Source organism: Selaginella moellendorffii, unplaced genomic scaffold, assembly GCF_000143415.4.
Source record: "Selaginella moellendorffii unplaced genomic scaffold, v1.0 SELMOscaffold_24, whole genome shotgun sequence".
In the NCBI taxonomy this organism is placed as follows: Eukaryota; Viridiplantae; Streptophyta; class Lycopodiopsida; order Selaginellales; family Selaginellaceae; genus Selaginella; species Selaginella moellendorffii.
The window spans coordinates 1186184-1204287 of NW_003314285.1; the positions used below are offsets into that span (position 1 = coordinate 1186184).

The following is an 18104-nucleotide window of genomic DNA, read 5'->3' on the forward strand; positions in this document are numbered from 1 at the left end:
CATGTGTACGGCCATTACCATAAAGAATGAAAACTAGCTCTGCCACACAATGCAAATGTAAACGGCAATGTGTGGCAATAGGCTGAGCAATAGAAGATAAACTCGAGCATGTATCAACTAACATGGAGAGAAAAATAGAAAAACTCTTATTATAAAAACGAGCTTGGAAAGTAAATATTGGATGGACTAGTGCTAAATGAACCCCTTTATGATACTCTCGACAAAAAGATGGAAGGGTCACTGATTTATTTGCGCAAGGTCCCTCTATTACTTGTGCAACACGTTGTTTCCCAGATGCATCTCATTGTTTCCTAGATGCATCTTGTTATCCAAACCTTCCACTACAACAGCACCAACAGGATGTTCTTGATGCCAAAGTCTCCACCTTAAAAATGGAGGTCACCAATCTAGAAAACACCGACAACACCGATAAATGTGAATAACTTCATCACACACCTAGCAGCAAACATCACGACCACGGCCACATCCTCATCCTTGTCCTTGAACTCGGGCAGCAGCAATATCAACCTTAATTGGAATAGGACCATCTGACATGCAGCGAGAAGTGGAAGAGATAACATTTTATAACGTTATGCCAAGAAAAGGGCATCATCAAGGGTGGCTGAAGTCAGTGCATGCACAAGTCCTACAAGAACTTGAAGAAGTGTTGGCCACAACATTCTTAACTTGATCCGCTTCAACAAATTTGGCTCCACATGAATCAAGAGGCTTCAAAAACAAATGCTATATTGCATCACTAACTTAGATGGCCCTTGATAAAGATGATGCAATTGTTAGAAGGCATCATCACAATCATTAGCATATCAAAATGTGTGTTTGAAGATGTCTGAGAGAATACTCCAATCTTCACGAGTGGCTGCACTCAAACCATTATACTACTGCAGCGCCATCCCTTAGAAATACGTGGGAAACTCATGCAAATGTCAAGCATCATCTCAAGAATTATATGTGGCAATCACCATAAAGTGATCAAATTAATAATACATATCATCCCCAAGATTCCCACGAAAGAACTTCGGCCGGACATGAGGATTGGTAGTAAAGAATAGGAGTTGTACCACGCATTGTGGATGCTACGATCAACTAAATTTGATTTTTCAACTGCAACTGCATAACATTGAGCAAATGCACCAACTGTTGTTTCAAAGTCAAAGGAAGCTACTGCTTTACCATGAAGATGAATGAAAAAACAAAAACAAAAACAAAAGAAATGGAAAAAGCTAGAAGGAAAAGGAGATTTATACAATGCAAAAACTATATCTTAACCAAAATCCCAAATCTAAGCATGGAATATGAAAAGGGAATACAAAAATGTGTATATTAATTAACCCAAAAACCCTAATTTATATACAAGAGCGAGTGGTCCAGATTGAAACCAATCATAGGGCTACCATCCCACTACACTAATATTAGTACATAGCATCGTAGCTGTACACTTAGACCACACATTGTTTAATTTAATATTATTTATAATTCAGTTTGGAAATTTGTAAAATAACTGTTTAGTAGCTATGTAAGAAGTAACATTTTGAAGAACATATTAGTAAGAACAATAGTAAAACCCTTGCTTTTACAATCCCAGCTCAAATAAATTCTTGCATTGACTATCATTTGGAATAAGTTCTTCTCTATTCGAACACACTCTAAACAATAATTACAATCACATAAGATGAGCTCCATAACTTCTCAAGCATACCAAACAAAGCTGCTGCTTCTTTCGTTGCTCTTTAACTCCCAAGGAGTTCACAGGTCCTGTAGACAAACAAAACATTAGATTTGATTTCCAGCGTGCTAAAGCTTGAAGGTGAAAATAATTCCAGACCTATCACATATCTGGCTCACCTTGATTCACCATAACATACTTGCCAGAGCTGTTAGAAGGTTTCATCTTTTCCTTTTGCAAGGCTCACACTTCCGAGAATTTGTCTTGCAGCATCGAGAATGCTCACTCGTCCATCATCTTCAGCTACAAGTACGCCTTCAGTAGGTTCTCGGTGTACCTGACTGAACAAGAGGCCGAAAAAATCTCCAGTCATTGCTTAACACATGAACAGACCACTGTCTGAGGCCCTCAACAGCAAAACGCTCCATCCACTCACAACACACTCGTGGGATTTCCTCGGCCTGGCCATGCCAGCCAAAAGCAGTCACGCTGAAGTGCTCCCCTACTGACGTGATCGTCGGACTTCTGGACACAGGTAACTTACAAAACTCACTCGAAAATGCTTGATGTGCTTACTTGCTCTGTGCGTAGAACTCTGGCCGGAGTCGGAGAGTTTCAGACATGGAACCTGTGCCAGCTCATTGGAAAGGAACTTGCGTCAATCCACCAGGCACCAAAGCCAATGAGACTGTCAACTGCAACAAGTATGTGTTAGAGTTTTCCAGAAGAAAAGACTAAAGTGATGAATGAACTCTTTACCAGGAAACTTGTTAGAGCCAGATACTATAAGGGAGCGAAAGTCCATACAAGAACTTGAGAGACTCGGTGGACATGGTCGTCGACAGCTGCTGGAAGCCTGGTTCCACACACGAGCAAGAGACGAGGAGGAGCTCCAAATCCTTGGATCGCCATGTACGAAGTCTGCTGGACGGATATGCGAGGAGGTTGACATTGCTGCGGGTTTCGACGATGCCATCAACGACGGCAATTTACAGCGTAGACGTCATTGCGATTGATGCCTATCACGCCGTTGAAAGAGGGATCATGGTCTCTTGCGCTGGTGGAAACTCTGGACCATTTACTGGATCGGTGTCCAACGGTGCTCTCTGGATCTTCACAGTCGGTGCCACTACAATCGACAGGGAGATCAATGAGGATGCTAAAATAGCAGCCAAGTAAGTATAACAGATGATCAAAAGGTGCCTCGTGGTTTCTGTGCAGTCGTAAATCACGAATTCTCAGAGGAACAACGATTCCTTACAAACCAGCACCTGTAGTAAGGAAGTTTTCATGAAGAGATCCACATACAATCAGTCCGGATATCATCAAGGTACTCGAAAACATACCATGAAAATTGTGACTTACCTCATGTTGCAGCCAGATGTTACCACTCCAAGAGTCGAGATCTTAGCAACTTGGCCAAGCAATATCCCTGTCACTAATGTTTTTTTTTCCCCTTCTTTCTAGAGGACCTGTGAACTCCTTGAGACTTAAAGGGCAATGAAAGAAGAAGTAGCTTTGCTTGCTATGCTTGAGAAGTTATGGAGTTCATCTTATTGGTTTGCTTAAGCAAACCCGGATGGATATATTAAAATATGCTTGAATATTCTAGGATATTTTACCATCTAATGGTTGTTATTCATTTAAATTAATTTTGTATTTATAATTTATAAGCATGTTTATAATTTATAAAAAATTTTAAACACTTTCTAATTCTTTTTATTCTACCATCTAATGGTTGATATGCAATAAGATTAATCTTGTGTTTATAAATTATGAACATGTTTATAATTATAAAGTTTTATTCGATCAATTGGATTAATAAGTAAGAATTTACTATTAAGAAAATCAAGCGTTGCTACATGCACCACATAGCAAATTATTTATATTAATTGTTGTTTAGAAGAATATTAGTCAATGCAAGAATTTATTTTTTATATATATAGAATTTTAGTTTTTTAAAATACATATTGCCACATGATTTATGTAATATTTAAAGAACATACTTAATTAATATTTATAATTTAAAAATTGTGTAGATATTGTATTATATTCTGATAATTCAATTATATCAAGATCATATTGTAATTGTAAGAAGAAAAAATTGTAATTTATTAAAAACTATTTCCTTCTCTTCAAAGTGATTTAATTCAGTATTATATGAATCCCATCAAAAAATCATTTTTAAAACCTATATAAACCTATATAATTAATTGTGATTTCTTTTCTAAAATTAAATAGAAGTTTCTTTTGGTGAGGAGTTTTTTGGTTATACTATTATTAATGTGTAATTTTCATCAGATTCAATATGGACCATTTTTAGGTTATTATAAATATATACATTTCTAGCTTTTACATTAGTGGAGGTAAGGCTTCTAAGAGTGTTCAGATTTGTGATTTTTCTTTAGATCTAGCTTTAGCATCATCTAAATCTTTGATTTTCTTTTATTTTTTTAATTTTTTCTCCTCTCACAGTAAGTAAACCCTTTATTTATGGAGTAATAATTGTTATAATTGCTCAATGTTATGTAGTTGTAACTAGACAATTAAACACAATTGATAGCAATATTCATGACATATGGTGCAACTTCTTTTCCTCTTACTCCTTTTACCTGTCTAGTTGGATTTCTTCTATGGAAATTCTAAGGATGATATATATTATTGGTTTAATCAATTCATAATAACTGCCACTTATCATTCTTAGGATGATGTTTGGATTTCATTATTACTTCTTACCATTTTTTCATGCCCTTCTCATGTTCCCTCAATAATCTTTATAATACTATAGTTGATTAGCTCAAGAAAAAGTATATTGATTTCTTCAACTTTCATATGTCTTCTAGGGAAAATATTGCAATATGTCAATCTTCTTCTAATTAGAGATGTTCATTTAAACAAGATTCATGTTTAGTATTAATCACCAAAAGAGTTGTGAGCCAATATTAAGGAAATGTTACAGAAGGGTGTTATTTGGAAAGTTTAAAATTGTTAGTTATATAAACCTTATTTATGAAGTATGATAAAAGGATTTGGTTCAACATCAACAATCACCCATTGAATGATATGATAGTTTTGAGTATGTACCCACTTCCTCATTTAAAGCAAAGCCATTAGCTCACCATATTGGATCTCACCTTTAGGTATTGGCAATATTTTTAAAATTATTTTCTATATGAATGGATCAAAACATGATTAATGGATCACCTTTGGCATATCATAAAGAACTTTATCCATATATTAGAAATTCACTGAAACATTACTCAAGCCAAATACCATCATTAAGTACTTGTATAAACTAAATAGTGAAGGTGATGTGGGAAGAATATATTTATGATGTACATATTGGTTATATAAAGTTGGTTTGAAGCTAAAGTAGTTTATAAAGTGTATGAGTAATGCATAATGTTTTATTGGCAAAGTGCAATATCTTATAAATTTTATTTTTTATTGTACTGCACCATTGCAAGCATTATTAAAGTCATTGATATCATCTTTCATCTAATGTAAAACTGTAAATAAGTATTTATAGAACTCAAGGATGTTTTGCTAACTCCTCCACTTTTGGAATACACTAATTACATTTATCCTTTCATCTTGAGCATGAATGCTTAATATATTGATTGAAGGATGCTAATATAAGAGAGTTTGAGTGTGCCTAATAAGTGTCTTAATAGTCCTATGTTTATGGTTGAGACATTTCATATATTAACATCTCAACTAAGGATATGCCACACTTTTGTGAATGTTTATTATCCACAAATAAATAATTTGATAAAATGATTTGTTAAAACCTTCAAGGCGATGATGGCAAAGTATATGACTTTTCAATTAGAATGTGATAGTTATTTACATCTCTTTGGTATAGTTATATCATGAAGTGCAAAGTTTTACCGTTGCTTCACTATATAAAGACTTATGTACTCATGATCCCAGTTTGCTAATAAAATTGAGTTTATCTTTGTGATTGTTTTAAACTATTAACATTGGGTCATGGGATTCATAGTTAATAAGCATTCCTTCATTTATTTTAGTGGAACTTGATAAACATTTGAGCAGTGGGATAAAAATGGTACTGAGACTTTAATTGTCATCTATTTATGGTGTGTAGAGTGGATGATCGAGTGTTAATTCATTCTACCTGTCTTATAGTATATAGTTTATTAGTTGAAAAAGACTATATAGCATACATAAATTTATAAGGTTTAGCATAAAACTTTGAGCCTCTAGAAATTATACATGTAAAATGCTTCATATAAAGAGATTAGAAATAAATTACACTACTTATATATCCACCAATACCTCATTTTTCCGAACTATCAACTAAAGAACATTAATTATTTTCCATCCTTTTGAGAGAAGGGGATGGTATTATGGTAAGTGTATAGTTTAAATGCCATATACTATTATAAGTGTAATAAAATGTTTATATAGAATCGACTCAATTTTTAACTCACTCTCAATTCTCTCCAGATTTAAATAACGATCCCAAAGAAATCTCACTACTAATGATACTAGTTGATAAATGATTATTTGTTCAGTTTTTGGTTGGAAAACAAAAGGTATTAAGGGAAACTAGATTAAACATAGTTTTTAAGTCTAGGATACATCCTATCAATTTTAATATTAATTATAATAATAAACATGGTCTATTTATTATCAATAACTAATAATCAAATGAAAAAATATTTCAGCTAATTTTTTAGACTATTTGAATGTTTTTTTGAGTGGGTTTTGATTTTACCACTCAAGGAACTTAAGTTTGATATATGTTTCAGAGTATTTTATATTTTTAAATAATTTTTAATAAAAAGAATTTTAGAAAGCGTTCTATGAATATTTCTTATTCAAATTAATTAAAATTAAAATATATGCTGTGAATATTGTAATATAAGTTTTACAAATAAGAAATTAATAAATAAATCTTACTTCTTTTATTTTTCATTAAGATTGAGAAGAGTGGGTCCCCTAAAATACTACCTTGATAGAGGTGATATTGTATTAACTGCCAGATCATCAATAAAGCTGAGATAATTCTGTCCATCATCTTATTATAGTATTTTAATTCTTTAAAATACATATTGACACTATAGTTACAAGTTAAGTTTTATATAATATAAACTTCTTTAATTATATTTTATGATTTAGCCAATTGTTAGATTTTGAGAAAAATAATCTTAATGGCTAAGTTACAACTTAAAACCTTTAAATGTGTGTAAGGTAGTAATTTCAGGTCATTTGTGTAGTGTCATCTAGTTTTGCCTTTCATAATCTTAAATGACATTGATTCACCAAGCTTAAATCTTATTTTAAATCATTTAACACTTATGTTTAAAATATTTTTTTATCTTTTTGATATTATTAATAAAATTTACTATTTCAACAATAAATTATAGTGGAAAAATAGTATGACAGTTGATAGTGTTAATTTAATTATTCTTACTATTGAACTAATGATTAATAACACTGAATCTGGAGAGTTACCAAAAGGTCAAAGCATGCAATATGATTATACAATACAAGATGATATATATGGTCCTTTAAGCATTACAAATCAAATATGGATTTATAGTTTAAATGGAAAATTTATTGATACAACTTGTGGAGCAAATCTTGTTGAATATGAACATGATGATGGTGATAATGTAAGACATAGATTGACTACTCTATTAAATTTATATTGTAATAATATTCTTACTTTACGTGCAAGATTTGTTAGAATAGTGTTTGGTTTTTATGCTATTGAGTTTATAGAAAAAAATTCTGCACATGGATTACCACAAATTCAAAATACTATATCCAATAATTTACATGATTGTAGAATTTATCTCACTACTTTAATTAGTAACATGCCTTACAATACCTTAAAAGCTACTGAATTTTTACTATCACCAAATAATAAAGGTTATTTATATTTACATTTAAATTGCATTCTTGCTTTATATGTAAGAAATGTTATAAAATGGTATAAAGGATCTTCAAATTTTAAAAACTGTGAATTTAAGATAGAAATGGATGGGAATATTGTACTGTATTCTGATAATTCAATTATGGTTTGGTCTCCTAATATATATTGTAATAAGAAGAGAAATTGTGATATAGTAAAAACATTTCTTTCTCTTCAAAGTGATTGTAATTTGGTATTATATGAATCCCATCAGAAAACATTTTTAAAACATCCTACATTGAAGGTATTGTGGGCTTCAAATACAAACCCATGCAATTAATTGTAATTTCTTTGCTATGCACTTTGCAAATTGAGAGAAAACTGTGATAATTTGTATACAATAGTCAACAATTCTCAAAAGAAATAAAAACTCTACCTACTTCAATTGCTCCCTTAGAGGAACTCCTTAATAATCTGTTTCTAGATGTAGTTTAGATTTACATGCAGTTTAAGGGTAATTTGAAGTTAAAAGTGGAAATATTTCTCTTTCGATTCTAACGCTACATTCTCACGGCGATCGGGCTGCGCACAACGTGCACTCCATCTTCCCAGGTGAGATCCGAGAAGCTCCATTTCGGCGCTTGGGGATCCGCCGTTATGGATCCCTTGGCGGAGACGGTGACGCTGTAGGTCAGCTTCTGTCCGGCGCTTGTGAAGCTCAGCTTGGTGGGAGTGACCGAGATCGAGATTCCCTTGGCGCTTCCCACGGAAGCGGTGTAGGTCGCGCTGGGATTTCCCACATTGGTCACTGTCCTCTCCACCGTCTTGCTGGATCCATCCAAGAGGACTGCGATGGAGGGATAGTTGAGGCTGAAAGAGGTGTCGTTCTTGGGGCATTTGCTGCTACTGTCGCCTGTGATGTTTTGGATTTGCTTGGAGGTATAGCCCGAGTTACAGAGATAGGTGATATAGTCGAGAGGATCAGTGTCGTAGACTAGTCCTGGATCGACTGCTTTTGCTGGTTGGATCTCACCGTTTCCAACGTCGAAAACAGTCGCTGCCTTGTTAGTGCTTGGATCGACGATTGTTTTGTTGGTGTTGTCTTTGGTGATAGCTGCCAAGAACACTCTTGAGTCTCCAGTTTTATTTTGTTTTCTCTCGACTTACCTGTGGTCATGACTGCTGATTTGATCGCCGCAGGACTCCATGTTGGGTGAATGGATTTCAAGTAAGCGATGGTGCCACTGACGTGAGGGCACGCCATGGAAGTTCCAGAGAGAAAAGTGTACTCCACGAACACTTCCTTTCCATTGTCAGTGTCGGGGATATTGCTTGGCCAAGCTGCTAAGATCTCGACTCCTGGAGCGGTAACGTCCGGCTGCAACGCGAGATAAGTCACAAGCTTCATGGTATGTCTTTCGAGTACCTTGATGATATCCGGACTGATTGTGTGTGGACCTCTTGACGAAAACTCCGCTACGACAGGTGCTGGCTTGTAAGGAATCGTTGTTCCTCTGAGAATTCGTGATTTACGACTGCACAGAAACCACGAGGCAAAGAGTATTCCATCACCTTTTGATCATCTGTTATACTTACTTGGCTGCTATTTTAGCATCCTCGTTGATCTCCCTGTCGATTGTACTGGCACCGACCGTGAAGATCCAGGGAGCACCGTTGGACACCGATCCAGTAAATGGTCCAGAGCTTCCACCAGCGCAAGAGACCATGATCCCTCTTTCGACGGCGTGATAGGCACCAATCGCAATGACGTTTACGCTGTAAACTGCGGGATAGCCTCCGAGTGAGATGGACAGGACATCCACGCCGTCGTTGATGGCATCGTCGAAACCCGCAGCGATGTCAACCTCCTCGCAGCTATCCGTCCAGCAGACTTTGTACATGGCGATCCGAGCATTTGGAGCGAGTCCTCTCTTACTCGCGTGTGGAACCAGGCTTCCAGCAGCTGTTGACGACGTATGAGTTCCATGTCCAACCGAGTCTCTCGAGTTCTTGTGAGACTTTCGCTCCGTTATAGTATCTGGCTCCAACGAGCTTCCTGGTAAGGAGTTCATTCATCACTTGAGTCTAATCTTGTGGCAAACTCTAACACGTACTTGTTGCAGTTGACAGTCTCATTGGCTTTGGTGCCTGGTGGATTGACGCAAGTTCCTCTCCAACGAGCTGGCACAGGTCCCATGTCGGTGTCCTTGAAACTCTCCGACTCTGGCCAGATTCTTACGCACAGAGCAAGTAAGCACATTGAGCTTTTCCGAGCGAGTTACCTGTGTCCAGAAGCCCGACGATCATGTCAGTACTTGGAGATCCAGTGTGACTGCTTTTGGCAGGCATGGCCAAGCCGAGGAAATCCCACGAGTGTGTTGTCAGTGAATGGAGCGTTTTGCTGGGATAGATGTTGAGGACCTCAGGCATTCCTACACAGTGGTCTGTTAGGCAATGACTGGAGATTGTTTCGGCCTCTTGTTCAGTCAGGTATGCCGAGAATCCACTGAAGGCATACTTATAGCTGAAGATGATGGACGAGTGAGCATTCCTGATGCTGGAAGACAAATTCTCAGAAGCGTGAGCCTTGCCAAGGCACAAAAGGAATCGATCAAACCTTCCAACAGCTCTGGCAAGTATGTTAACTATTGATAGAAGTTGGTGCTCTTTTGGTAGTGCATTTATAACTACTATTGGATATTTCTTACTTAATTTAGTGGTGTTCAATATTCTTGTTTGGGTATTTCATGTATTAATGTCTAGGTTAAGGATATGCCACAGAGAGTGTTGTATTTATCATCAATATCATTTATAAATGAATGATTTGGTGGAACAATTTGTTAAGACTTTCAAGAGGATGATTGTAAAGTATATAAACTTTCAATCAAAATAAGATGGTTATTTGGCATCTCTCTAGGAATTGAGTTTACATTTGCGTTTATTATAAATTGTTGATGATAGGTCATGGTATAAATATTTGATAAACATTCATCCATTTGTTTTTTAATTAGACTTTGCTAAACACTTGAGTGAGATAAAAATGGCATTACAACTCTTATTGTCATCCATTTATGAAGTGCAAAATGGATGATCAAAATGTTAACTCATTCTCCTAATCTTAAAGTGTGTGGTTTATCTAAAATGTTCATTCTTAGTTAAAAAGGATTATATGGAGTGTTATAGGAAATTGGGCTGCAAATTTATAAAGTTTAACATAAAATTTAATAGGTTGGACCTATCAACCCTAGTTATTTTCTGTTATGAAGTTCAAATTTATGGCTATGATATTGTATATTATTATTAGTGTAAAGGGATTTTGATATTCATTGAATTAAATTTAATCTGGACCATTTACTCTTAGATGTAATGCACCTTATCTCTGTCCCCTTAAGCGAACTGGAAAAGGGGTAATTGTTTAATGAAAGAGCTCTTAATGGTTATTTTATCTCCATTTATCCCCTAAGGTTCCACGGTGATAATATATTCAAATCTCATCCCATGATCATATACATTACACTCACCCCCCTTTCAGGATAACCTGATCCTGTTGATCGAAGGTAGGATTACCAAGCCTGAGACTGAGATAGGAATGCCTTGAAAGGGCATCAAAAAAGCCCTAAAACTTTCCAAGTCTGTACTTGATAACAAAGTCAAACCAACTCAGGAATTGTGCCCACCTTGCCTGACAATGGCTCAAAACTCAAAAAGTGGCAAAGTACTTGAGATTTTTGTGTTCCGTCCAGACCATTATTTGATAGCTTGCCCCCTCCCAGAAACAACACCACTCTCCAAAGGAATTCACGATGGCAAGGAGCTCCTTGTTGTGGATTTCGTAATTGATCTCCATATGCTAGAATTTCTGAGAATGCAAAGTAACCCGATGAAATTCTTAATCCGCTTTGAGTTGAGATAGCACAACACTGATGGCAAAGTTGGAAGTGCCTCGATGAAGAAAGGTTGTGAGGGATTAGCGTGGATCAAGACGGGAGCAGAACTAAAGGCTGCCTTGAGTGTGTCGAAGGCCTGCTGGGCAGTAGTAGACCAAGAGAAGGGAACATCCTTGCGAGTGAGATGCGTGAAAGGAAAAACAATGTCGGAGTAGTGATCAATGAATTTGCAGTAGAAGTTATCGAAGCCAAGGAAAACCTAAATGTATGATATTGATTGTGGAGGCTCCCATTCAAGAATAGTCTTGACTTTGGCAAGATCCATCGTGATACCCTCAAAAGTGACAATGTACCCAAGGAACTCCATAGACTCCTAATCGAAGTCTTAGCTTTGCCAAGGTTTCTCAAGCTTCGCGTATAGGCTGTATTTCTGCAGCTTTGCCAACACCTTCGGCACATGCTTATCATGCTCCTCCTGAGTTTTTGAGTAGATGAGAATGTCGTTAAGGTAGACGATCACCATCTGATCAAAAAACTCCTGAAAGATGTCGTTTGCCATGTGTTGGAAAACTGCTGGAGCATTTGTCAAACCAAATGGCATGATAGTGTACTTAAAGTGGCTATAGCGGGTTCAGAATGTAGGCTTACATTCATCACTAGGCCAGATCTAGATCAAGTTGTATGCTCCACGGAGGTCGATCTTGGTGAAGAAGCGGGCACCGCTGAGGTGTTCCAACAAGTTCGAGATCAGAGGCAACAAATAACAGTTCCAAACAGTCACCTTGTTCAAACCTCAGTAGTCGATGACTAGCCGCAAACTCCTATCCTTCTTTTTGACAAAGAAGACAGGCGCTCTAGCCAGGGATTGCAAATGCTGAATGTACTCCGATGCAAGGTTCTTGTCCATGTACTCTTTGAGGGCCTTGAGCTCGGATGGGGATAACCTGTAGATAGGCCCCTATAGAGGTGACGCTCCTTCCTGTAAATCAATGGGACAGTCGTAAGGTAGGTAATATACTAGCTTTTTTCTTGTCAAACACATCCCTAAAATCATGATACTTCTCAGGAAGACTGAGAGGAGAAATATGCAAAGCAAAAAGGAAAATAGATTCTTCATGAAGTAGTTCTTTCATAGTGATTGTGGAGATACGAGAAGGCGTATGACTAAATAGAATGATAGGACAAGGATACTATCTAGTGTAAGATGGAAGAGAGGAAAAAGAACATCGAGGGATAGAGAGCAAAGAGGGTGAAAACTTCATAGAGTCAAGAATAAAACCCCAATTTGAGTTTAGGGAATTTTTCCTGATTCAGACTTAATGAAGAGCAAGGGAAGACATGGGAGATGGTGACGTGGGAGAGACGAGCTGTAATTTCTTCCAACAAATCTGAAGCTAGTGTAGTTAAAACCAAGGAACACCGAGCACCACAGAGGAGGACTTGTTGTTGATGATGTTGAAAGCGATATTGGTGATGGTAGACCTGATGTGTACTCGAACATGCAATGTTTCCCTAAGTCTAGAAGATGGAGACACAAAATGCCTGCCGATGCCTTCAACCCTCAGATCCCGTATGGTAAGAGAAAGAGGAACATGATGTTGGGTAACAAAGTCCGTATCCATGAAGTAGGAAGTTGTGCCCAAGTCCAGTAGCACCAGAGCCTTGAGTCCTGATTGTCTAGTGAAAGAAAGGAGATATGGGATGTGAAAGTTGTGGGAATTGTTGATGGCTTTGATGAAGGTGGTGAGGAGCTTGATAAAGAAAAAAAGTGATTTTTATTTGAGGAGTCCAAATAGATAGCTTTTATTCTATTTGGACAAGGTCGTTTCCCAACTGCAATAGAGGTGGACCTTGAGGTAGAGTGAACTCAAGCAGTCGGGGAGGCTTCTTGGGACATATAGTTGCTTTGTGATTAGGATCAGCACAGTAGAGGCAAAGATTCTGAGATACTCAACATTGCTTCTCAGCAGAACTCAGCTTCCTTCTAATGAGTTAGGGAGTACCAGAGATATCCATTAGGACCGGAGTAGTAGGTTCAAGAGTATGCCCCAAAGACTCAAGCTGGGATTCCTGAGTCTGGGATGGGAAAATGGCAGTGCGGCGACTTTCCTAACAACATTCAAAGAGACGATTGTCGCATCGAACAGCTTTGTTGATGGCATCCGATAGGTCCGTGGGATCCTATATGGTGAGCAACAAATCTTTGACACCGTTGTTGAGGCCAAAACGAAATTCATCAATTAAGGCCCGCTCCTCCCATTAAGTGTCCAAAGCAAAGAGCTAGAACTCCACAGCATAGATTGAGGCAAGACGAGACCCTTGAGAGAGATGTCTCATCTTTGTGGTGGCAACCTGAACCCGATCTATCTTGCCAAAACATGCTTCAAGCTTCTCTTTGAACAACTGAAGATCCATCAACTCTGGAACCACAACCCCTTTCATGCTCTTCTCCAAGAGAGGAGAAAACCATGACAAAGCTGCACCTTCAAGCAATGTCCAAATCATGCTAATTTGAGACTCGGGAGTGGGGTATTGTTGATGTTGAAGTGCAAAGATTAGCTCCATTTGGTTCAGGAATCTACGAAGCTCCGAATGCTTGCCTGAGAACTTCGCTAGGAAACTTATCTTCGGTTTAGGACCTCTGCTTAATCCTTGAGCCAAAAGTGAAGCAAGCTCCTATTGCATGTGAAGAAAGGCTGCCTTCAACTTGGTATTCTCAGACTGGATTTTTGCAAGGACTTTGGGGAAGGAATTAGGATGGCTTGGAGACGCCATCAGCAAAGAAGAAAAAAAAGGGGGAAAAAGGCAAAGGCAATCAAACAATCAAAATGAGCTAAAACAAAAGCAAAAAGCACAATCTGAATCAAACTGTTAAGACCCCTAACAAGATCAGGACTGGAAAATGCAGAAGACAAAAAGAAAAGCCAGTGGAGACGAAAAAGAAGCTTTAAACTAGTGTTGATTCAGATTATGGAGAAATGGAACAAGGCTAACCTATATATACTATAGGTTGATGAAGCTCCACCACTCTTGGATCGAGGATGGCCTAAATATAGCTGAGGTCGAGGAGGCACCACATCATCATCAGAAATGTGGTTCTAGAATTAAAAATTGTATAGGAAATCAAAGAATCAGGAATAGGGAAATGTCTCGAGAGTCAGGAATGTGGTCTACGGGTCAAGAATCTGGCAAGAGTCAAGAATGTGGCAAGAATTGGGGGATTCTTGACATTAGCCACCCTTGGTGCTCTGGGTGTCACCCAGCTTACAAAAGTGTGATAGCCCCTGCCTACAGGGACATAGAGAGAGAAGCTAAAGGCTCCAACCCTCATGAGCAAAGAAACCAAACCTGTTGATAAGGTTTAGATAGATTATTGTAAACAGGTGGTTAGAGTTATTTACATGGTCATGCCCTTTGAATGGAATAAGGAACATCAATAGAGAGCTGGGTGATATAACTAATCTACAGTAGCTACCCCATGACTAAAGATTTCAATATGCACATGAAGTGCCAAAGCTAATCTACTTATACTGACCCAAACTCAAATATCAATAGATGGACAATATCAAAGTCATAGATATTGATATCTTAGAGTCTTAATTATCAGTGACTAAATTGTAGATTAGAATACAAATGTATTCTAAGTAAGTTATCATCTAATAAACTAGTATTAGAGTATAGAACCACCAAGATCATCAGAATTGCAAAACATAGGATTTATTTTCTAACAAAATTCAATAACAAGTGTATCATCAAGAAAACTCAATGATAACATATAACTATCAAAAAATTTAGATAGCATGCTAAACAACTTACAAAAGACAACTAAAAGAACACAAAGTATCATTGACTGGCAAGCACAATACTTGTGAATGTATCACCTGAAAAAAATAACATTTTAATCTATCAAAACTAACTCAAACAATAATCAACAGAACAGAGTGAATGCCGCAAAGCCAACAAACACTTTTTCATGCCAACTATTGTACTAGTCAAGCTCAATAGATCCCGGTCAATTATACAAAGGAACTCAAGTTGGTTAAGCAAGTGTTAGCAACATCTTATCGATGTCACAAACCCAAGATACCAATCCAGAGCAAACCCCAAAAAATATGTGGTATTTCGAAAAGCCATAAGCCATCAAAGAGAATAACTAACCATCATAGCAGATCATCAATCATCCAATCAATGAAGAGATGCATAATCATCGTCAAAGAAAGAATCCATCATCCCGAAAAACGGCAAATCACTCTATATCAACAATAATCAAGCAAAATCTTTAACAAAGACAATCAACTATTCGAAATGACAGTAAATCATCACCAATTGTTGCTAGATACAAAAGCCAACTTCTATATCGAAGCTAACAAGCTAAAATGCCTTGCTCAACAACTTCAAATAAATGGATCATAAGTATGAAAACTCAAGGAACCAAAAGCTCGAAAAAGTCTATAGCTAAGTCGTGCCTAAACAATCACGAGTCGTGCATAAACTAAAGAAGAAATCATGGTACAACCCACAATATCTTCCCTTTTTGTCCATGGCTGAGTTTGCCAACACTGGATCAAGGGCCGTAGGCTCGACCCCTAAGTCCTATTGTCCCCATTCATAAGCTAAACTTCATAGTGCAAAGCTAATGAAGAGCACATTTACATCAATTCAAAAGTTAAACATAACAAATCTATGCTCAACAAGTGATCATCTAATCGATCCTCCATGAATCCATATTTTATAGCAAAACGTAACTTACTTCAAAATAAGCATAAGAAGAATCATTAATGATCAATATATTATAACTCAAATCTAATAAGTTCAAACATTTCAATATCAATCACTAACTCTTCCTCTTATAAAGCTAGTAGAGTCCATGACTAAATCACTTTTCAAAGAAAAGCTAAAAGCTCAACCCCTACTCAATAATCTCATCTAGAATATAATTAACTCAACTTGCTACTTAACTCATTTGAACATGTATACAGTTGTTAACTAGCAAATGCACGAATGCTAATAACACAAAGTTACAACCAAATCATCGATACTATCTTTATCGAGACTAATTAAACTCAATATCAATCCTACAAAGAGACATCTCAGTTCACTTAAATCTTAACATCAATATATAAGTTTTTGAATTTGGACTTCTTGGGAGGTCATCTAGCCTAATACTATTCAAACCCAAGGATGCTTAACCCTAAATATCCCAAGACCCTTAACCGATTAAAAAAGAAGGTGCACTTTTATTTATGGGCCCTTTCCCTTTATATTTAAACCTATGAATCATTTTTCAAGTCATTCTCATTGGTTGCTTACACAACAATGTCAACAACAAAGCATCACTTCAATGCCATCAACACTAAAACAAAGTTAAAAGAAAGCACAAGTGAACCACCACCCAAAACTCTTTAACAACTAAGCTAACCAAAGTCAAAAATATTTTAGTCAGTATTCGAGACCAAACCCTCAGCAAAATTCAGTTATAGATAACACTTCTTTAAGGAGTGAATCACCACATCCAAGACTCAATGAAATTTAACACTATGAACTAAACGCAACCAAATGATATCAACAAAAGTAAAGTCGACATACTAACATGGAAAACCCATGTAAGTCTAACGACACGATCCTTTATAACACCATTTGGTAAGGTAAATCTCTCTCTAATACCACATCTAACGCACTGTATTTCTCTCCCCTTAAGCCAATTAAAAAAGAGGCAATTGCTTAATAATAGAGCCCTTAGTAGCTATTTTATCCCTATTTATCCCCTAAGGTTCCAAGGATCCATAGTAATAGTATATATAAATCTTATCCCATGATCACATGCATTACATTAGGTTAATATGAATATGCATATTTCTATATTTAGAGCCTTTACATTTTATAAAGATGTTTAAAATAAGTAGTACTACCCAAACCCAATGACATTTAACTCTAAGTATTCTAAAACCTTTAACCAATTCAAATAAAAAGGTGCATTTTTGTTTATGGGCCCTTTTTCTATATATTTGAACCCTTATGGATCATCTATTGAGTCAGTTTCTTTAATTGCTAACATTTTTATTTTTTTATTATGCAAATTAAAACAAAAGCTTGAGTGTTAGTCTACAATTAGTTAATAGCTCTCAATTTTCCACACGTTGTTACTTAGAATAAAAGTTTTAAAAAACATAAAATTCTTTAATTAATACTTATGTTTTATGATTTAGCCAATTGTTAGATTTTGAGAGAAAGAATGTTAATGTCTGCATTACAACTTAAAAACCTTAGAACTTAAATAATGAAAGCTATGTGTGTAAAGTAGTAATTTCAAGTCATATGTGTGGTGCCATTTATACAAGTTTTGCCTCTGATACTTTTGAAAGACATAGATTCACCAAGCTTAAATCTTAAGATTTGAGTTGTAAATGTTTAAAATAATGTTCTCTATCTTCTTGATATTATTCATAAAATTTACTATTTCAACTATAAATTTTTATCTACAAAATAGTATGACAATTGAGAGTGTTAATTTAATTATTCTTGCTCTTGTATTAATGATTAATAACACTGAATCTGGAGAGTTACCAAAAGGTCAAAGTATGCAATATGATTATACAATACAAGATGATATATATGGTCCTTTAAGCATGACAAATCAAATATGGATTTA

General features: G+C 36.3%; 2 long non-coding RNA genes across 2 annotated transcripts; both read left to right on the plus strand.

Annotated features, from left to right (window-relative positions):
• The first annotated feature begins 8094 nt into the window (after window positions 1–8094).
• LOC112347817 lies at window positions 8095–9483 on the plus strand. Its single transcript, XR_002992863.1, has 3 exons — window positions 8095–8180; window positions 8769–8977; window positions 9054–9483. It is a non-coding gene; the product is annotated as an uncharacterized LOC112347817 (long non-coding RNA).
• Window positions 9484–9490: 7 nt separating this feature from the next.
• LOC112347818 lies at window positions 9491–9847 on the plus strand. The gene is made up of 2 exons (XR_002992864.1): window positions 9491–9627; window positions 9692–9847. It is a non-coding gene; the product is annotated as an uncharacterized LOC112347818 (long non-coding RNA).
• The last annotated feature ends 8257 nt before the right edge of the window (window positions 9848–18104 follow it).